Source organism: Talpa occidentalis, unplaced genomic scaffold, assembly GCF_014898055.3.
Source record: "Talpa occidentalis isolate TD23 unplaced genomic scaffold, MPIMG_talOcc4v2.1 talOcc4.5, whole genome shotgun sequence".
In the NCBI taxonomy this organism is placed as follows: Eukaryota; Metazoa; Chordata; class Mammalia; order Eulipotyphla; family Talpidae; genus Talpa; species Talpa occidentalis.
In genome coordinates, this window is record NW_023604861.1 from 4,535,970 (window position 1) to 4,557,986 (window position 22,017).

General features: G+C 36.8%; 1 long non-coding RNA gene across 5 annotated transcripts in view; it reads right to left on the reverse strand.

Annotated features, from left to right (window-relative positions):
- Positions 1–21,690, reverse strand: part of LOC119259435 (uncharacterized) — a 36,059-nt gene extending 14,369 nt beyond the window's left edge. For 3 of the 5 annotated variants that reach the window (XR_005128454.2, XR_008554210.1, XR_008554211.1), the window contains exons 1-2: positions 21,636–21,690; positions 21,423–21,553 (exon numbers count right to left, since the gene is read on the reverse strand). This is a non-coding gene — a long non-coding RNA (uncharacterized LOC119259435). Of the gene's footprint in view, positions 1–7,075; positions 7,323–7,905; positions 7,975–8,659; positions 8,849–21,422; positions 21,554–21,635 lie in introns of those variants that run through there. The other 2 variants (XR_005128453.2, XR_005128452.2) reach the window with 2 other exon arrangements.
- Between the last annotated feature and the right edge of the window lie 327 nt (positions 21,691–22,017).

Consider the following 22,017-nt stretch of genomic DNA (forward strand, 5'->3'; position numbering starts at 1 on the left):
AGGAAAACTGAAAAAAAAAAGGAAAGAACTATGCTCCTTAACATTTATGAATCAACATCCTAGATGCTTCTCCCAGGCCTTTGAGAAACAGTGGCTAAATTAAACAAAAACAGCATGGCATTAGATCACAGGGTCGAAATTCCTTTGGGATTCTACTTAATGCAAATTCCACTTTTGGAGTTGAAAGGAAATTAGAGAAGTTTAGTGTGGATAAAATGTTTCAATTCAGGCATTTAAAAGAAACTGGATAAACTATTGAACATCTGTTCCACGTAATCACACTGGGGGATGCAACATCTTGAAATGAAGCTCCAAAAAATACAGCAACTTCCCCAAAGCCCAGCACCCATTTTACAGTATATTATTTTTGAATGACTTCCACAAGTAAATAATATTTCTAAGACTTTTGAAACAAAGCCAAGTTTTTACAATATTAAAATCTCAGGCTTTCTGCCCCGGGAAAGCTGGGGAGACCCTGTCCAGTTCAAGGACATCAAATCTCATCTTTCCAGCCATTTGACCCTGCAAAGACGTACCTCGATAAAATGGCTTGATCCCTCCCCCCCAATGCAATAAAATTTTAGATAGTGCATGGATGTATAAATTAACAGGTACTGAATCCATCCCTGAGCCACCCTTCGAGTTTCTTGACCTTCTTCCTGAATGAAAATCACTCGATAGGCAAGCATCCCTTCTTGATCTGCCACACATTTACCTGATGGCTGATGGAGTGATGGTGTGGCCACTTGGTGGTCTGCAGCACATACAGTGAGCCATGTTTTCTACTAAGTCTTAATCTGGCTCATATTCTGTATAGCTACTTCTGTCACCTGATGCAAAGACCACTGTCAATCGAAGGAGCAGGAGATAATTTGACCCAGCTATTGATACCCAGAGCTTTGGAGCTCCTCTCAACTTAGATGTAAGTCACATACCATGAAGGCCAGAACACTCCAGGCAGAAACTCTGTAAAACCAGTTGAGCTGATGGGCCCGAAGTTACTGATGCTCCATTTGCTGGGGGAGTAACAAATTTTTCAACTTCCAGGCTGAAAAGCTTCACTTCACCAAGAATCTATGCTTCGCAGTCCCATGGGATGTACTTAATAGAGGCACCAAGGAAGGAGATGGTGACAAATTTGCACTGGATTTATAAGGGGTTAATTCCCCCATTAAGAAAAGTAGCAATGCATATATGAAGTCATTAGGAAAGTGTGTTTCCCAGAGTGTGCAAACGTATGTGTGCCATCAGGATAGTGAACACAAAGTTGGGCAGGAGCCTCCCTCCAGGTTTTTATGCAAGTATGTCAAAGTATGAATAAGTAGATGAGGATTTCTTTTTTTTTAAATATGTATTTATTTATGCATACAAGACCTGGGATACAGGCCAGAGGTGCAGGGGGCAACAGGATTCACCAGAGACAGAGTGGGGAGCAGAACAGGAAGATCTCCTGAAACACACTGCTGAGGGGAGCAGTGGGGAGACAGGAGAGGTCTGCTGCACCATGTAGGTCAGCTCCCTGGCTGGGGATTGTGCTGCAGTGACTATGGATAGCTTCATAGTGCTGAGAATTACCCTCCTGAGCCACCAAGGAGGTCCATAGATGAGGATTTCTATCACTACCTCAGTGTAAATGTTAAAGTCAACACCCAACCATGAGCTGTCTAGGGGAGAGAGAACAAAGCCACGTGGGATGTTCAATGGCTGGTTCATTCAATATGGAAGACGATTGTGCCACAGCCTAATGCAAATAAACACTTGATTTACTTCAATTATCAGACAATGGTTCCACATTTTCTTAGCAGTTTGTTCATTGTGGTCTAGTTTATCCCTGTAGATCTGCCTCTAAAAACCACATACACAGATGACGAGGATGTGGAGCCCAGTGGTATTTCTCTGAAATGATTCACGCTGCTGAGAGAATAGCCCAGTGACGTGATACTTGTCACTGTAAATTAAAATGCTGGGAATCTGGTTTTATATATTATTTATAGATTCAGTGTCTGAGAGATGAGTCTGTAGTCAATACGGGGACAAATCAGGTCACTAACCTGCAATTATTTTCAAGGTAACAGAAAATGTCAATGAGACCATACTTATAGACTGGTCACTAGTGGACAAGAACTGCTCTGATAACTGTACATGTCCCCCAGCTTAGACTCCCCACAGTGTCATGGAACAGACAACTCTTAAATCTCAGTAGCTTCGGGTGCTGACCAAATCAAGCAACCATCTCACACCCACCCTGTCCTCTGACCTCTGTCCTTTGGTGAGGGCAGTGACTCTTTCTCTGTGCTCTTTTAGGGGACACAGCTCAAGGAGCAGCCCATCTGCAATGTCCTGGGGCTCGCAGGAGGGTAAAGGTTGCTGGGGAGGCAACATGGTTGCTTGAAATCTTCAACTAATCATGCCCATGACCACTTCTACTCAGTGTCCCTTGGCCACACGAGACGTGGGGCCACAGGAGAGCAGAGATGCATAGTCACGCCTGGCAACGCTAAGAACGCACTGTCACAGGCAGAACAAGGTCCCTCAACTGAATACCAATAACATTAAAAGAAGCCCGTGATGCCAGCCTACTGGGGACAAGATGGACTTGGCACCACACAGTCCCCACAACAACTGGACAATCGAGCTTTGGATGAACATGGACCATGTGGAAAACATGACAGACATGGCCGATGCTGCTTTATCACCGTGACGATTCTGACCCTGTTTTAATGCTCCTTTCTCCCAGAGAAAATGCTTAAAATATGTAATTCTGAATTCCCTTTTCTTCCAGGAAATATCCAATTCCAAACCTGTCCTTGTTTCTTAGTTTCTCCCACACCCCGTCCTGCACAAGCCTGAGTTCTATAAAATGTTTCTCCCAAGACTGCCTTTGTGATATCGCCACAGTTCCTCAGGGATGCATCTGCCTTGGGGCAGCAAACTCAGTCAGCCTGGCTCTGGGACTGCGGGAACATCACAAGGATCCCTTGGTCAGTGACTTTTAACTCTGGGCATGATAGGGCCCATTTCCAACTATCACGCCATCTGCCCACAAGTGACATCAAGCTCTGGTCGCAGCAGCACACCAGGACCATGGCTTGTGCTCTTAGCACGCAGCCTGACCACCCATCACAATGAATATCTGATTGAGCACGGCTTTGAAGAAACTTCTCCCCAGATTCATTTTAAATCTATCTTCATATATACAGGCATCTCTCTTAGTCATGTCTACCTGCTGTTTCTTTTTTTAAAATCCTTTTACAAATGTTACCACACTTTCTGTTTCTCAACCTGAGCATAGAAGATGGTCCCACCTCCCGGATCCTCCAGTGGTGGACATTGGTTATTTCAAAGTGATATATGAAAATCACCTTACTAACAAGTGGTATTATGAAATTACTTCATGGGAGTTTCAGACAATATCAATCAATTCCTTAGAAGAAAGAATTTCTGTAGTGACTTACAAGAAGACTTATTCCTCAAAGTCTTCCAAAAAAAAAGATATAAAGACAGGAATTTCCATTGTTAGGACATAGCAGGCTAATACTTAAAAAAAACATGTCTGCTAATCATATTTTTCCTTCTACAAGACACACAAATGAGGCTAAATCTTGTGTTTCTTTGCCTTGGGTGCTTTTTCATATTGCAATGCATTATTAACTCTTATCAAAGCAAAGGAGTGAGTAGAAGAGAAAGGAACTGAGTATTTTGCAATGAGAGCTTAGCATTTTGGAAGGACTTGAGACAAGAGGAGCATTAGACATTGAAAAATGAATATATGTTCAATATAGTTGAAGGCTGGAGATATGAGCAGTGATAAGAGAAGAATAAGAAGGGTAAGCTGACCCCACATCACCATAGCTACAACAAGCATCTTTAAAAGCTCTCAGCTTAGATGAAAAGGAGCACAGGAGAATCTTTACCAATAGAGGTTGTAATAGTCACAGCAAAGAAACTCCATGTATGGGTGGACCTGGAGAGTAGCTGGCACTGGGGTCCCCAGCCCAGGATGACATGTTCTGCATTTAGTCTGACTTGTGTGTCTATAACTGCGATTCTCTCTCACCTGGTTTCTCTAATTCCAGGATATATGGCAGCCAGGGGAGGTGGCCCAAAACTTGGCAAGATTTCCACTGAAAGATGGCATCTTTCACTAAATTAAAACTGTGGTCCATCTCTGGTCCGCAAGCCTGCTGTGCCACATATCCCGTGAATTATGTGTCTGCACCTAAATCAATCAATCCAGGGGGACAGGAGGGGCTTTCCTGGGCAACAGGTCCATGATGAAGTGAAGCTGCATGGTTGAGAAACTTCTCAAACTCCTCCAGAACCTCCTATTTCCCATGAAGGAAAACAAATTTCCCTGAAATGGGAATGGAGAGCAAGCCAGGGTAAAGAAGGTGCCAGAAGCCCAAAGGGCAGAACCCCCCTCTGTTGAGTGGTGAGTTGGGTTGTCAAGGTGGGAGATTAAGTGTAAACAAGAAGTCTCAGAGTTAAAACAAGGAACCATTTAAGGTGGTAGCTGGAGGCTGCTGTGAGCTGAGGCTTATTTTTATTTCATAGCTTTTGTTTGTAGGGTAGTGTAGGGTAAATGAAAAAGTGTCAAGCTTTTCTGCCCTCCTGCCATGAGGATTGGTGATGGATCCCTGTGGTCCTGAATGTATGCCTGATGGCGGCACCTGGAATGGGGCGTGGGCATACGTTGGTGGGATACACCTGGGTTGAGACTGGGCTTATAAGGGCGGCATCACGGGGACACCTGCAGAGTGAAAGAGAGACCAGGAAGAGAACCAGCAGAGAAGCAGGGGTCGCAAGAGAATGAGCCGGGGAGTCCAGAAAGAGTGAAAACTTGCTGGGGGCTGGGAGGCCTGCCAGCCTCCCGGCGCCTCAGCACCCCTGCCTGCCGTGTGCCTGGTAAATCCCAATATAAGCCTGAAACAGCCACCGAGGGTTGCAGGACTCTCTCCTCCTTCACGGTCTGCTCGGATCATAGAGATCCTGCTCTGTGCCCTTCCTGCAGCTACAGTAGGAACTGGTATTAAGATGTAAAGCTGAGAGAATGGAGTAAACAAAGCAGGAATCCTTAAAAAGACCCCAGACGGAGAGTGTGATTGCAGCTTAAGGTCTCTGAGAAGGTCAAAGACTGTGCAGTTCAGAATAAATGGGAGAGCGTGCAAGACAGGGAGCGATGTTTATGAAAACAGACAGGAAGGAGCACAAGCCATCCTTGGAGGAGATCACGAGCAGGATTCATGCTGGAAAATGGAGGCATTCTGGGTGTTGCTTTGGTTATTTCAAGTTCTATCTATGATGTAGATGTTAAGGGCAACTGCGAGAATTTGGCTGGGGATGCAGTGTTAGAGATGACAGGGAGGAAGCATCAACATAACTACCATGGGAACCAAAGGGCTTTGGAAAAACAAGCCAGGGCAAAGAAAGTGCCAGAAGCCCAAAGGGCAGAACAATATAGGAGGGAATTCCACCTCTAAGTGTGATGTAAACATTGAGAAACCAAATGAGGGTCTCCTTGTCACTCTCAGTCGCTAGACCTGCTGCCATTGCGCTCAAGATGGAAAGCAGAAAACCACATCCCTGCTGCTTACACCCGAGCTGAGAATCACAATACCTGCCCCTCCACCACAGGGCCAGACAGACAACCGATACAGCCAACCTGCCTTCCTGGAGGGTCTTTGCAGCAACACGGCGCTGCTGGCCTCACCCCACTCCAATCGGGCTCTCTGTAGACTGAGAGAGCTCACACCATAGCAGAGGGACACACACCCAGGCAGAGTGAGCTCACCCAGATGAACAAGCAAAACAGAAACACAAATCATCCCTTCCGAGAACAATCGTGGACTGGGTACACTCCTGGATTCTTAGATTAATGAAAGATATTAACCTGCAAAATACTGCTTCAGAGAGGCATTTACAACTACATTTCACATGAAACTTAAAGTGGAGAGTGATGTGGTGAAAGAATAAGGGCACAGAATACAGACAGCAAATAAATTGCAAAGGATTACAAGGTAAATTGTTGACCAAGACAAACAGGGTTAATTCTAATTGACAAAATGTCCGATCCTCAAGGAGTAATCCCTCATGCAGTTACATACCATAAAGAGGATGGCAATGAAATACATAAGCTAGAACCCTGTTAGAATAACAGTGATAAATTAAGAGAATGAAAACTCTTCTGACACTTTGACAAGACTTTGTTTCCATTTGTCCTACACAGCCCAAACTAAATAAGCAGAAGATTTCAGCAATACAATCACTGTAAAAATAAAATACAGCAGATCATTTTATTCACTAAAATAATGAAAGTCTGAGCCCTAAATCCAAGAAAGGAATCACAAAGTAAAATATTGATTACTTTGACCAAATAAATTTTTTTTTGCTTTGCAAAGAAGAAACATTAAAAGATAAAAATTGGGTCACATAAATAACCATTAATCATAGCACAAACACTCATGTTTTAAGTGAATAAGCACAAAATCTAGTTTTCTAGTTAAAAGGAAAATTTTCAACACAAATCCTGAATTTCCATTAATAAAAATGATAGCCGAATAAAATGTCCGGTAAAACTAGTGATCAAATAGATGCACAATGAATTAAACACTTTTTAAAACATTAAAACATTCATTGTTGTGGAGCACATAGTATAAAACAATATTTTGCAAATTGTGCATGTTATTAGTGTAAATATGGCAATTAACCTTGGACCAATCCATGAAATAATGGATAAGAAACCACCATATGATTGATAGAGTACTAGAAAACTTGACAACCCATTTTCTAAAAGAAAAGCTATGAAGCATGTTGAGAAATGTTTATATCACTGTGAAATAAAGAACTGCAAATTTAACATGCAGAATGAATAGAATCTTGACACGTAGAGCAACACACCTACTGCATTACAAAGAAAACACTGACCTACATGGGGTGCAGGGATTTTTCTCTTAAGCATGTTTCCACATAATTTCCAAGAGCATTGTGAAGTATTAGATCTTTTGCATCAAGGGTATATATTGTAATAAACATAAATGAGATGACACGCAGAATAGGACATTAAAAGCCAATCGTTTTATAGATTTATTATCAAGGGAAGCTCCACCATCTTTTTCACTAAAATAAATAAGGTCTGAAAATTTTTCTACCAGTTCCTCATGTCGGTCACATGTGATGAGTGTTGGTTTCTCTGCCTGCTCCTTCTTCTGTCCTTTCTCTGAATGTTCTGGCTCTTGGAGAAGAGTCTGGAAGGTGGCAGTGTCTCGAGATCCTGGGTTGAGAGTTGTTGCTTAGTGTCCCAAAGCTGCCTTTACTGCTTTTCACTGTAGTCATGTGGAGAGCAAGGAAACTATCAGCAGTGACACTGATGGCGATATTACGACTCATCAACACTCAGTTTGGAGGGAACAATAGAGTTGATAAATGGTGCCGTAAATAAATATGACTCTAATTAATGTGAATTGTCTTGTAGCACCCATTAAGAGAAAAATAACGTAGGAAATTATTAAGAAGTGCCCAAAGCTAAAAGCCATCAATGCAGTCGGCAACATAAATCAGAAAATTCTGTTTGAAGTTGTGCAAATAAGGTGACTTGGATATTTAGTAGTGATGATGAGAGTAACAGATAGCGTGTTAGATTGGTCTGGACGAGACAGCATTCTAGAAGGGGTTCTGCTCATCTGCTTTAATTTTGTTTTAATTCCCTATAATCCCAAAGCCACATGTCAGGAAGGAATAATTCGGTAGCCAAGTCTACCCATAAAATTATTTGAAGTGTGTTTCTAACATGAATGTGAATTCCTTTGAGCAGCGCTGAACAAACATTTTATAATATATCTATCATCATTAAGCACACTTTTAATAAGGTTTTGATATTATATGAAAATCAGGTATTTGATAACTTACTTGCTTTCCCAGCTTTTTAATATCCAGGGAGCATTCATTCTCTCTTCATTCCAGAATAGATTTTTTCACCTGTGCATTATTCAAATCTCCATTTAGATTCCTGCTCAAAATTCATTTAAAATGCATTGCCCTTAAGAATTACTGCACCCCTATGTTTATAGCAGCACTATTTACAATAGCTAAGCTATGGAAGCAACACAAACACCCAAAAATAGATGACTGGATCAAGAAGATGTGGTCCATATACACTATGGAATATTACTCAGCCTTCAAAAAAGATAAACTCATGCAATTTGCAGCAACATGGATGGAGCTAGAAGGGATCATGCTCAGCGAAATAAGCCAGAAAGAAAAAGAAAAATACCGGATGGTCTCACTCATAGCAGGAATCTAGAAAACTTAAATAAGGGGCCAGGAAAAAGACTAATCAATGCAAAGTAAAAATCAAAATCAACAAGCAACTATAAACCAGAGACACACTATGGGGGGAAAGGGGGGGTGGGTAGAGGAAGGATTAGGGTCAAAATAAGGGGGGGGTGCAATTGTATGGGGAATATAACCAAAATGAAAATGCATGCATTGTGCAAAGATGAAAAAAGATGTAAGAATTATATAAAATAAAATATTTAAATAAAAAAATAAAATAAAATAAAAAAGATTTACATTACTAAATAGCACTTTATTTTACCATTGTGTGTTGCAAACTGCATGTCTAGTTACTAATGTTGAATCGCTACCCTTCTTCTTCATTTACCTTGCAAATGCGTCATATGTTTTTGTTGTCACATTCAAGCCTGATCGCCTACATCTTGCTCTCTGAGGCACTTCGCCTTTGCCTTCTGCCCGGGTGACATATCCCTTTATCCTCTCTCTGTATTCATTCCATCAACACGTATCTTGAAACACTCATTCTGTGCTATGTCATCTATGAGGTGTTAAAAATCTGAAGCAATTTACACAAAACAAGACTTTGTAAGAGAGCAGTAGAAATGTGCCAAACCCTTTATTTTGAGTTTAATGTGTGGCATTCTCTCTCTTGAAGTCCCCCGCCTTGAGACCTTCATATCTTCAAATTCTTGCTACTACATCTTTGTTAGAGGAATGACTTTCACATGTAAGTGCCACTGCGTTTCAGGCCGCAGTCTCTACACTGTCAGGTCTTTTTCCCTTTGGGCACTGACATCACAATTGTCACCTTTCGGCATTTTCAATTCTCACTTTACTGACTGACACTTTTGAACATTTGTCAACATGCTCGCTTTCTTTTGGATGGCATGAGGAGTTACTGAAGCAAACATTTAGGCAGCTCAATAATTGTGGACTGTTAAGAAATGTCATTATTGACAGCCAACAATAGGGCAAGCTGGCCAGCAATGAAAAGCCATGTGTCAGTACCTTAGATTAGCAAATGCTTGGCTTGGACCAGGAGGTGAAATACCCATGATCGTTTTCTCAAAGAAGTTGACAAGTGAAAATGAAGTAACTGTATAAAATGTATTAGCGGCCATGTGCACAAGTCAACACTGTAATTGTGTGTGTGTGTGTGTGTGTGATTTACATATGCCTTGATAGTTGTAAAGTTTCTGGATCAGTGTCTCTCATCACTGGTTACAGGAATTGATTATAAGGGTCAAAACAAGGCCTCCCTGGTGACGTAGGGGTTAAGGACACAGCTCTATCAATCTATTGCCAGCCACTGCAGCACAAGTTCAATCCCTGGCTGGCCAGGGAGCTGACCCACATGACGCAGCAGACCTCTCCTGTCTCTCCACTGCTCCCTTCAGCTGTGTATTTCAGTAGATCTACCTGTTCTGCTCCCCACTCCATCTCTGGTGAATACTCTCACCTTGCCACACCTCTGGCCTGTACCCCAGTTCTTGCATGCATAAATAAATAAATCTTAAACAGAAAAAAAATAAAAGAATCAAAAGAGTGTTTAAGATTCTCCTAAGGCAAAAAGAGGGTTTAGATCAGATTTAGAACTGCCATCGTTTTCAGTGCCTCAATGTCTCGTGTGTCTCCGTAAAATGAGTTGCTAATCAATGTATATGTTCAAGATAGAAATAGCTCTGTCATCATTACCATATTCCCCATCCCCATGTGGGAATTATGATAGCACAGACTTGGAGTTTTTTGTTTTTCCTAAGATTTGAGAATGAATATGGTGCACAATGGCCCTGACAAATGAAATGCCTTATTAAAAGTTTGGAAAGTCTAAACAGACCAATTAGAAACTACAGTGTTAGACAAAAACATTCAAACAATTTTGTCAGTGAGTTACCAAATAAGTCTTAGTGAATTTGAAATGAGAACTGACAATTAGATGATATCTAAGTAGTTGTAATGATGGATGGATAGATGGATGGATGATTCATCGTGTATACTTTCCTTTTTAAATGCTATATAGTTTTGTAGAAAAAATTATGAATGAAATATTTAGAATTAAAATGTATTCATCTTGCAATAATGGAATCTTCTAAGTTTTCACTAGTACACACTAATTATGTCCTGTCATCTCTAAAGATAAATATTGGAGACAACATGTATACACCACAGTCACATTTGAACCTGACTTAAACATTTTTGTTAGACTCAGGGTTCCATGTTTTGCATCATAAATCAAGTTAGATATTCCCCAGGTATGAAACTCAAACATATTTGAGTATAAATTAACATCCAGTAGATGTCAGGACCTTAACATAAAAAAAAAAAAATCTCCAGTACAGAAAGAGATCTAAGATATTCAAATATTTGAGCCATTGAATTTCTGCTTTACCCAATTACAACCCTGAAATCTTTATGGAAGACAAAAATTAATTACCTTCATGGAATCACCAAAGGAGAACAACCTTTTGTTACAATGAGAAGTTGCTTTTAAATTGAATTAGTTTTGAATTAAGTCAGTTACACATCACCATTCAACTGTGATATTAAATTTAGGAAATTTAATGATGTAAAAATAGTAATACAGGGATATCTTTTTGACAACAGAACATTTGAAATGCTCATATTTATACAGTATTAATTACAAATGTTAGATTATTTAAGGACTGTACCTCATAAAGTATAATGTGAAAGAGAAAGTTTTTAATTGCATAATATTTGATTAATAGAGATAAACAGAGCAAAATTCAAAATACGTGGCCAAAAAAAGGATTAAAGAACACTTAAAATTCTTTGGCAAAAACTACTCAGAAAAAGAAGATACGTTTTCAAACCGGACATTCAATGACTTTGATTTTACTATTTCTCAAATGCATACTGGAAGAAAATGAAAACTTGTTGGAGTGCATTACAAAACACCTCTCACCCTAGATTTTAACAACAAAGAAAGCTTGAGTTCCTATGATTTGTTTTTCCTAATGCCTTTCTTAAGATAATGGCAAAAGATAGGAAAAACAGTGTCTAAAAGATGACTTAACAAAATAAATATAATGGACTTGCCAAGAAACACTGAAAGGGCAAAATTATTTATTTGTATCTAAACACACACAAATCTGTTGTGTGTGTGTTTGTGCTAAAAAAATAAAAGTGAAAATATTAAAAATGAATTTTGAAATGAGAAAAAAATATATAGAAAATAGCATATTATAGCTTAGACTATTACAAATAATATCATCTTGCAACATTCTACAAACTCTTGTCTTTTCATTTTGAACTGAGTGTCATGCATCTTGATGAAATGAAACTAGCTACACAACTGAGAGCACCAGGTCATGTCATAGCTCACGTGTTCTGGTGCAAATATGTGTCATGTGTGGAAAACACCTTTTATCTTTAAGCCAACTTGCTTATTGATAAGTATAACAGACATATTTCAATCTGCTCTAATGCTTACAATAAAACCTGTTTATGATTAAAGTTTATCAAGCCTTAAGGGCTCACCTTAATATGGACAAAACATTTTCTTATAGGTTGAAATCAATACTTAGAGAAAATGAAAATCAAATGTTCCTAAAAATGTACATTGAAATGAATTTTATCACACTCTGACTAATTAATACATATAAATTTAAGAAAAACTACCTTGAAATGTATTCATTAACAGAGTGATGACCTGGACATAATACTATTCCATTCATTGTTACTCTGTTGGCTGTTACCTTCACTTCTCTATAGAATCAGTGCTGAACGATATATCAACTACACTTCAGTCTAATAGATGTGAATGGAAATATACACCAATGACTCTGTCTGGGTTATAACTGTTCAACAACTACTATCCTTTGCCATTGGTGTAAGATACCTTTTGAGAAGAGTATTTTGACTCCTGATTAAAATAGAGACTCATTTTCCTTGGAATGATTCATTAAATCTCTAGATTGATGAAATAAATTTTGTAAGACTGTATGAATCTAATGTCAGTCTGATAACATATGGCCTTAGTTTGGGAATTTCTTATACTTTTAGCTAAACTACACATTAATCAGCATGAATAATGAGTGTTAAGGAAGTCCAGAAAAAAATCAAAAAGAAATTAAGACTGAAATGTCTTTGCTTTATATTCAGTCAAGGCCTTATATTATAAAACCATAATAATAAAACTCTATGGGAATCCCTATTATAAGACAATTTGAGACGTGACCTTAGGACATTTACGAACATTAAAGAATTATTGGTAACTTTCAAGGTGTGATAATGGTAATTTGGGGAGTAACCAGGGGAGATTTATTAAACTTTTCTTCAGTTTAGTTTTCTCATGTATCAAACATGAGTAACTCTATGGAAATTAAGTTTGGAAAGCAAAGAGTATAATATAACTAGTGCAATAACTGAGTCATCGCAGTTTCTTGATAAATTTAGTCTCCTCTCATTGTCTCATTTTCTAAGACAGATATTTATATAACATAGTATCAGAAAAACACAAAAATTAGAAAATGAGTAAATTAGGTAAGACAATAGGACATGGAGCAATTTTGACAAGTGCCTAAGATGTTGAACTTGTCTGAAACTTTTATCAAGGGTCATCCTCTAAGATGGACAATTAAATTTTTATATTTTATCTATTTAATGCTAACTACCAGGGATGATGAAAGCTAGCAGGAATAATAGCAGCATTTACCATATGTCATTTGTGAATAAGTTACAATTGAAAATCATATGTACCATCAAGCTACAACTGTATGATGATAGTAGAGCAAAAAGAAGTACTAGTGGATCTGAGAAAAAAGCATAAGTAGGGACAGTGAATAGTAAAACGATTTCCATTCGTAGAGTCAAAGGAAATTCCTACAGGACTGTGTTTATGAGGGATCAGTTGCTTTTATTTCATTGTCAGCCTGCCTTTGAAAGAGACTGTGAAAGGACCAACATAAATGCACTGTTCTTAAAGCATTTTATTTTCTATTTAAATAGACTGGATTGTCAAAGTCCATTTAAAAGCAAAGAACAGACATTTAATGCCTTCTTGCAAAACATTAAATGCATTTTTCCTCTCCAATTCCTAAGAAAGATTTCAAATGGGTTACAAAACAAAACATATATAATAAGATGAACATTTTGAAAGTGAAAAGTAGGTCCCAGGGAAAAGTTGGAGAGCAATATAAAAGGTCAGTTTCACATTGCTGTCATATATACCTGTGATCTAAGTTAAATGCAGGATGTTCACTGGCTGATAAGAAGTAGTAGGTGCCAGACTAGGTCTCTTTCCTAACCAATCAGAAAAAAAAAAAAAAAACAGAGGCAAAGACAGAAAGAACTAGGAAGGAAATGATCCTAGTTCAGAGGCAGAAAACTTCAGGAACCAACACTAAAGAGAGGAAAGAACCTTCGACAAGTGAGTGAAACTTTTGGCAATGATTTTGCTATGGAGCAATTTTCTAATTCTAGATGGTCACAGAAAGCTGATTTCCTAAGGTACGTGTCCATGGAAGATACCTGCTGAGGAAAAAATAGATATTTTTTGCAGAAATGTGGAATGAATAAGGCTGTTATCCCCTAAAGACATTTGCAGAGTACTAGGATTCCACAGGGGCAAGACTAAACACCCAATCTGAAAAGCCACAGAAAGCAAAGGGGAACTTTTTTTTTTTCTTTCAATTTTCTGAGACAAGTATGAGATGATTTTCAGGAGAAAAAACAGCAGAGAGCCCACCATGACTTTATTTAAAAACCATAAAGGAACAGGGAGATACAAGGTAGGGTGTGTTCAATCAGAACTGTACCCAGCTTGATGTAGCAAGGCCCTGAGAAGACTGAAATGAGAGCAGATGGCTTACATTTTCTGCAAAGAGCCAGAAAGGAAATATTTTTGGCTTGTCAGGTCATACATTCTCTCCCTGCAACTTCTCAGCTCTGTCATTGACAATATATACATAAATGCTCTGTGTTTCAATAAAACTTTATTTGCAAAGCAGAAAACAAACCTGCTTTGACCCAAGAGCTGTAGTTTATCAAGCTCTGGTCCTGTGGATGATAATATTACCTGGAGATTCCACAATGATCATCTGCAGTGGCAGCAGTGAAAGCTTAATGGAGATTTGTTATTGATACTGGACTGAAAATCAAGAGGAAAAGAGAGAGTGAAAAATGAAACAAACCTACAGTGAAGCCAAATGTCAAGCTAGTTGACAAAGTTTTTGAAATGACAATGGTGATTTTTTTCAGAGTACAAAAGAAGAATGAAAGAAGTGGATGAAAATATAAAGAATTTCACTAGTTAATTGGAATCCATGAAGGGAACCACATAGAGAATCTGAAGTCGAAAAACAGAACAAGGAAATTAAGAGTTATTTAAGTCATATTAAAACAAAAAACAAACACAAAGATAAGGAGAAATGGCAGTTAAGATAATGTAGAGTATGCAAATTTGAGAAAAATTTAGAAAATATCGAGGGAAAGAGATGCCAATTCCTATAACCGAGCAAGCAGAAGATTAACAGCCAGCTTCTCAATAAAAATCACACAAAGGACAATGGCCTACACCCCAGTTCTTGTATGCATACATAAATAAAATCTTAAAAAAAATAAATGAAACATTTACAGACTCAAAAACTTTAAAGACCATCAATATGTTGTTTCATTTCAACCAGTAAAAAAACTCTCATGTCATTTATTTTTACAAATAAAGATATAATTTTATTTTCAAACAAATGTTATTATATTTTATATATAAACTAATATTTTTAATATTGTTTGATCCATATTTTCATTTTAATTTTGTCTTTCATTGATATTTATATGACATATTTTCTTTGAATTCAAAGAAATGTTATTTTAATAGGGAACAGATAATATATTATGAAAATGAAAATTGAGCTCAGTTTTATTATTTTATCATTCCAGTTGTATCTTAACTAAGTATATTATACATAAATATATGTTAGTTGCTATGTTAGAAAACCTATCATTTCCTTGTTCCCGATTTTCAGGACATAATGATAAGAAATGTTATGTCATATGAGAAATTTCAACTTCATTCTTATGAACTTTTGATTTAATATTCTTGGTTGTTTTTAAGTAAAAAATTCTATTGGGCTAATCTAAACATTGCAGAATTTCCAATCATTAAGGAATTTACTTGAATTTATTTCATTTGGTATAGTCATTGCTGGATTTATATCTCATTTTTTTACTTCAATCCATTTAACCATCTAAAAATGGCTGAAAATTAAAATATCTCATGCAATATTTTCTTAACTGCTTAGAAATTGGGAAGTCTGATCTTGCTATGAAGTTACCACAAAAAGAATTATTTTCAATGGTTCAATAAATACCAAATGATGACAATAGCTGTGGCATGATCAAGTGGCCAAAAATAAATCAAGTGCATTTTGTTTCAATGTAAAATAGTAGTGAAGGGATAGTGTCCTCTGACTTTGATATTATTCCTTCTAAGCTTTTACTTCCTCTCATGAAAACCAACAGAACAGGAACCAAGAAATTTCAGTGTGGTTAAAAAGAATCAGAATCAGCTCTGAGAAGACAAGAGGAGGCATGGAATCATCAGGAACCCTGTTTTGAATTCCCATGGATGCCCACCATTGCAGAGACCTGTGTGGCTCCTTGAAGAGGAATCACCCCACCAGGAATCTGTGACTGCAGACTATTTGGAGTCACTGGAGCAGTCAATTAGGCACATTTTCTGTTTGGCTCCAATGAGTACTCACTTCATTTCCAGTATAGTGTTTCTTGACATCTACAACCATATCATATCCTGCTCCCTCAAAAAGACAATTCTCCACCCAGAGTTGTAATTGTATGCCTGTGCTGATTTAGAGGTGACCCATCAGTGAACACCATTGTTTCTTTAACAGAAAAGCAAGTAAAAATGTTAGTTTGTTTTCTTCTGGAAAAAAAAAAAAAGCTTTGTTTTGTTCACTCACTGGTATATGACTTTGTTTGCAATGGAAAGAAAGATCCTCCTTGTAGAGCTAAAGATAGTTCTAGATCCCCTTGGCATGCTAAATAGAAAGGTGATGAAATCCAATTACATTAACTAAAATTGGGAAAATATTCAAGTTGTTTTGCAAAATTCCATATTGGTTTGTATCTTCTTGGTTAAAACAATTGAGAAATCTAATTTCTGGATTCCCACAGCAACATCTAATCACTGTTCTGAGGCAATTTGCATAAGAAAATAGTCACATAACTATAAAATGTTCATACACTGATGAATGAATAATATGGTTATGGACATGAGCTCATTTAATACATCTTTACTTAAAAATATATTTAAATATTTTGATGGGGCCTCCATGGGTGGCCTACGTGTTAAAGTTTGGATGATATTAAATTGGTCTAGACCATACCTTAAAATGTAATTTATGATAAAAAAATGTGATTATGCCATCAAAATTTAAAAAAAAATGAGCTTTCACTTTTAAAAAATGAACAGAATCTGAAGAAAATTAGTAAGTACTCTGTTAGTGAGTTTTGGCATTGAAAAGCTTTAGATTTTCCACAATAGATGTATCTTCCATATAATTTTAATTATAGTTATAAAATAATAATTAAATTGTGCCATTTCCCTTCTCAAATATATCTTCTCATACTTATAATAGCTCCTCATCTTCAAGAAAATAAAACCTAAATGCCCCAGTGTTACACTCAACAGCCTCCACAATCTGCCGCCGTCCTGCTTCCCACTCAATCTTGACATCGTGCCCGTCGGTTCTGACTTACAGACCATAGCTGGGCTCTGAACATATGCTACTTTCACACCTCTATTTCCGATGATGCTCGTCACTTTACTGGGAATGTAATTTAAAGACAGCACAAGTAGCATTTTACTGAAGTCTCGCTGTTCAGCCATAACTGAATAGTGATCTAGTCTTTCCCATAGCAATAGCTATATGCTTCTCTTTCCTAGCCCATCATTCTAGTGAATACTGAATTATGTCTCAGTAGCTTTGCATCCTTCCAATCTAGAAATGCCTATTTGGAATGTGTTCTCAGCAAGAGACGCTAAGGGAGTCGAATCATTAAGAGGAAAGAACACTAGAATTATTGAAGAAACCGACATTTTCAGTCTGGACTTTTTTTTACTAGTGATTGTGATCACATTGTGACACAGTTCAAACCGGGTTGTAGGGTGAAACAAATGCCAGCCAAATGGAATCTTAGTTAGTCGAAGTTGAATTAAATTTGACCACTTACGAATGCATTGCCTAGGATATATTATCTAACCTTTCTTATATGTAGTTTTTTGCTTGAAAAATAAGGAGATGTAGGTATAATCAGAGGTGAATAAGTAGATTAACAATGAACTGACCTGCTTAGAAAATAGCTGGAACATAATAAACATTAGTTCAAATATTATTCTTACCTTTAAAAAAAGGTGCTTAACTTCTCTCTGCCTCTATTCATAATCTGAAGGAGGATTTTGAAATTATTTGAAGATTTCTAAGTCAGGTCATCATGCCTCAAGCAATATAGTTAATATTTGTTGACCTAATATATAATATATGATATTTGTTGATATACTATAAAAAAGTTCTATAAAAACATGTTGACATACTATAAAAATATTTGTTGACCTACTATAAAAACTATATATAATATTTGTTGACCTACTATAAAAACATTCATTCATTCAATAAATATTTAATGAGTGCCCACCATGTACCAGATATATTTTTCTATTTTTATCTTCTAATATACTAAAGTACATATTACACATACTCAGAATATTTACCTAAGATACTGTAAAATTACTTTCAATATCTTTGCTAATATTATTATTCTAGAACTTTTGCCTTCTTTTCATCACAAGAAAATTCATAGATTTCATATGAACTATTAACCTTGTCTGTTGTGAAGAAGTTGAAGACAAACAATAATACATGAACAACCGGAACCGAACATGTCCTCATTATTGATTTTGATTTTAAAATATGCAAAGAACTTTGGATATTCCATTGACTTTTTGACTGTCTGTCTTTTGCTTTAAGAACTACCATTGATTTTTAGGTCTTTGGTCTATTTAGGGCCCAAGGATTAAAATAGTTTTCACAAAAAGAAAAAGATGCACATGCATATGTTTATGAAGGTCAACTCTTCTAGGATAATCCCAAAGCATTATGTTCACTGTTCAAAAAACATTAAAAAAATTCCATAGTTGGCTATTGTGTAATTAAATACATTATCACTTATCTGTTAAACTGGAAAATACTTCCTGTCACATCAAGAAATCTGTCTGCTGTTGCCATTATTTGTGTTTTTATGATTACATGTACTTATTTATTTTTGATAGATGCAGTATAACAGCATCTAAATCATTCTATGAATTTATGATGTGTGTGCACTCAATGTTTTCTAGGATATCACTTCCCAGGAAATAAGAGAGAAGGTCTTTTTTATTCTGGGACTAAGAAATTATTACATATAGCTTACGGATATGAATACAAATTGGGATCAGGTTCATGGTCAACATAATCCCTTACATCTGAACTCTTTGGCGATGCTCAATACTCAACCTCACTTCAGGTGCTCCCAGAAAGTCCTGTAAAAGTCATTGAATGCCCCATGTATAAAGCTGGCCCTTTAAGCATTAGTATTATCCCAGGTCTTTTCCTTACTCATAAATCAGTAATATCTGAATTCCTGGGAGAACACTGCTTATAGGACAAAAGTGGGAAATTAGTGACATAATCATATTGTAATCATAGTCACAAACAAACATATTTTGTGAAAGTATTGCAAAAATTATTTTGGATACACATAATTTGATGGTTCATAATTTATTCTCCCAGAGAAGGACTCAAGGAGTACTCCCAGAGAGAAGTCATGGAACACAAGTGATTAAACTAAAATCTTGCATGTATGGGAAAAATGGCATCTACCGCATAAAGTAGCACAAGGTTATCTTAACAGTCATTGTAATCTTGAAGTTAAAGGAGATTATTAATTCAACATGCACTTAATTGTGACACCTTTGCTTCCCACAGAGTTATATGGGGAGAACTGATTCCGATGGACAGGAACCTCAGGCTACAGCCCTGGTGCTGTGCAGGTAGAAGGGACTTCTCCAATTACAATGCCCCCTGAACAAAGCACAGTCATTAAGAGATCCCATCCATGTACTGTGTGAAGGGGCGGCGTAGAACAATATTAACAAATATAGGAATGAGTTTATCATGTTGCACAAGCCCTTTATCACAGAACCCATTACAGGAATAAGCCTAGAAGTTAATTCTTTTAGTAAATCTAACCTTTATAATATCACAGTTAACAAAATAACAAAATGAATGATCCAATCAAACATGTTGATTTTTTAAATCTATTACTCTTATTACCCTTTCCAGGTGGTAGGTATGGAAGATAACATTTTTTTTTTTTTTGGCAACCATCTTTTAGTGGAACTAGGCAACATAGTTTCAACTTCAATCAAGAAAACATTTTCTTTTTTATTATTTTTTTTTAATTTGAGGCCACATTGGTTTATACCACTGTGTGTGATTTGGAGATGCAAGATCCTACCTCCTCAGATGCTGTCACAAGGCCATGCCCACCACCAAGCCACCCATGACCCTCCCCAACAGCCAATTGGATCCACTCCCCAGTTTCCTTTCCCCCCTCCCCACCAGTATCATTTGCAAACTCAAAACAGAAAATGCTCTCTTGAGTATAGTTTTAGTGTGTTTTAAAATTCGTCTGATGGAATTTTGAATATCTCATAACAATAAGGTTTATATCCAGAATTGTTACTACTGGGTAAGGTATTCCATGTACTTAAAATGTAATGAAAAGAAAAATGTTGGAATCATGTGCTCAGGAAGAAATATTTTTTTTAAATACGAGCATTTCTAAGACCATAAAAAGAAAAGACAGAAGAAAGGAAGTAAGATTTTTGCTGTGTGTATTGTTCAACTGCCAAAATCAAAATTATACCATATATGGGATAAAATAATACATCCACAGTTTTCATGTTAAGAAAAAGCATAATTGTCTGATACAGGGGACTGATAATCAGGAGACTTGAAAAAACAATGGAAACTTAATTCATTTTAATTCACTGTACTTTTCTGCAGGGGACATTCTCCTTAAACTTCCAACAGAAAAGAAGTTTTTCATTATTAAATGACTGGAAGCTGATGAATAAGCTTCAGACAAAAATGTCTTCATCTGAGAGAAGCAGTAGGTGAGACTCCAAAAAAAAGATAACCTGAGAAAATAGCTAAATTTTATTTGATTGAAAGTGGTCGATGTGCGTGCTCAATAATTATAATGAAATAGGCAGCATACATTTTTAGTTCTTCAATAATAAAAAATGCTAAAACTAAATATATTTTTCTGGAAATCCAGAAATAGATAAAATATTAATCATATGTTTTCATTATGCAATAATTGTTGAACTTAATACAATTTCATCTAAAGATACAAATGTGTATTAGATAGGATTTGTACCCAAACCTCCTCCAAGTTTCCTTAGAGATTTTACATTCTGCAGTCACTGATTTGGTAATAATAAACATTAAAGGTATCGCTTCCCTTTATTCTCAAAATGGAGACATCCTTCCCTTCTCTGAATGTATTCAACCTTATCACTGAATTATTTGTCAAAATAAGAAAGAGTGAAAAAGCATCAAAAATGCTTTGAGAGTTAAATCTAAAATATGTTTAGGTAATTTTCTAGCCCAGTGAATGCCAGCGATCTCCTCAACATCAGCAGACAAGTGAGATTGGTAACGGAGTACACTCGTCTTTAACACAAACCAGAGTAACTTAGGCGTCACCCATAACATCTTCAAATTGGCAATTTCCCTCAAATAGCAAACATGTTAGTGTTTGATGACAAGATGATAAAAAGGTGATGTATTTGAACTATTGTAAGTGAAAAATTGAAGACGGATGTTTAAGGAAACAATTGCATTATTCTCTTTCAGTATCTCTGGATTTTGCAAACTCTTCTATTTGCCAGAAATGTCAGGAGTTGTCTGTTCTTTAATGGATAATCGTTTCATTATATGAATATAAGCCACACTAAAAAAAAATTAAAGAAAGTTCTCACTCTTTCATTGAGGAAACAAATCTAATTGAATCAAATGTGTCATGTATGAGTAAATGAAGAGACTCACCAAAGTTCAGTTGCCAAAGCAGAAAGATTTGAATGCTTGTGGTGTCATCGCTGGAGCTTTTCTGCAAGTGAGAGGTGAAATTTGGAAAAATAGGACACTTGACATCTGATCTTCTATTTTCTAACTCTAGTCTTAACAAAAAAAGAGAAATGCATTATGCTCCAAAATGTATTCATCTACTAGGAAATTAGGGATGGGGAAAAAGGGACATACAGACATGTGAGAGAGGCTTCCTTTGCTCTTGCTGTTTTATCATGCTAGAATCCACTGTCAGGGTGGACACCAGTGAGGCAACTCCCCATTGTGAGCACACAAAAGGCTGGCAGTCAACAAGGAAGCACTGACCATGACTGACTGGCACAGAAACAGACCTCTGCTGTTTTTCATTCTTTTTCTCACTGATCCATTCAAATTTTCTGTAATACTTTGGAGGACAGCATCTTTGGTTACTTTTAATAAAGCCATGTCATAAAACTTGAATAATAGTGTTTCCGAAATTTCCCCTGAGATATCTTTCAAGATTAGTGATTACCAGATATTAAGCTGAAGACATTAATGATCATTATACACCCATTGATGTAATAAGGAATCTTCC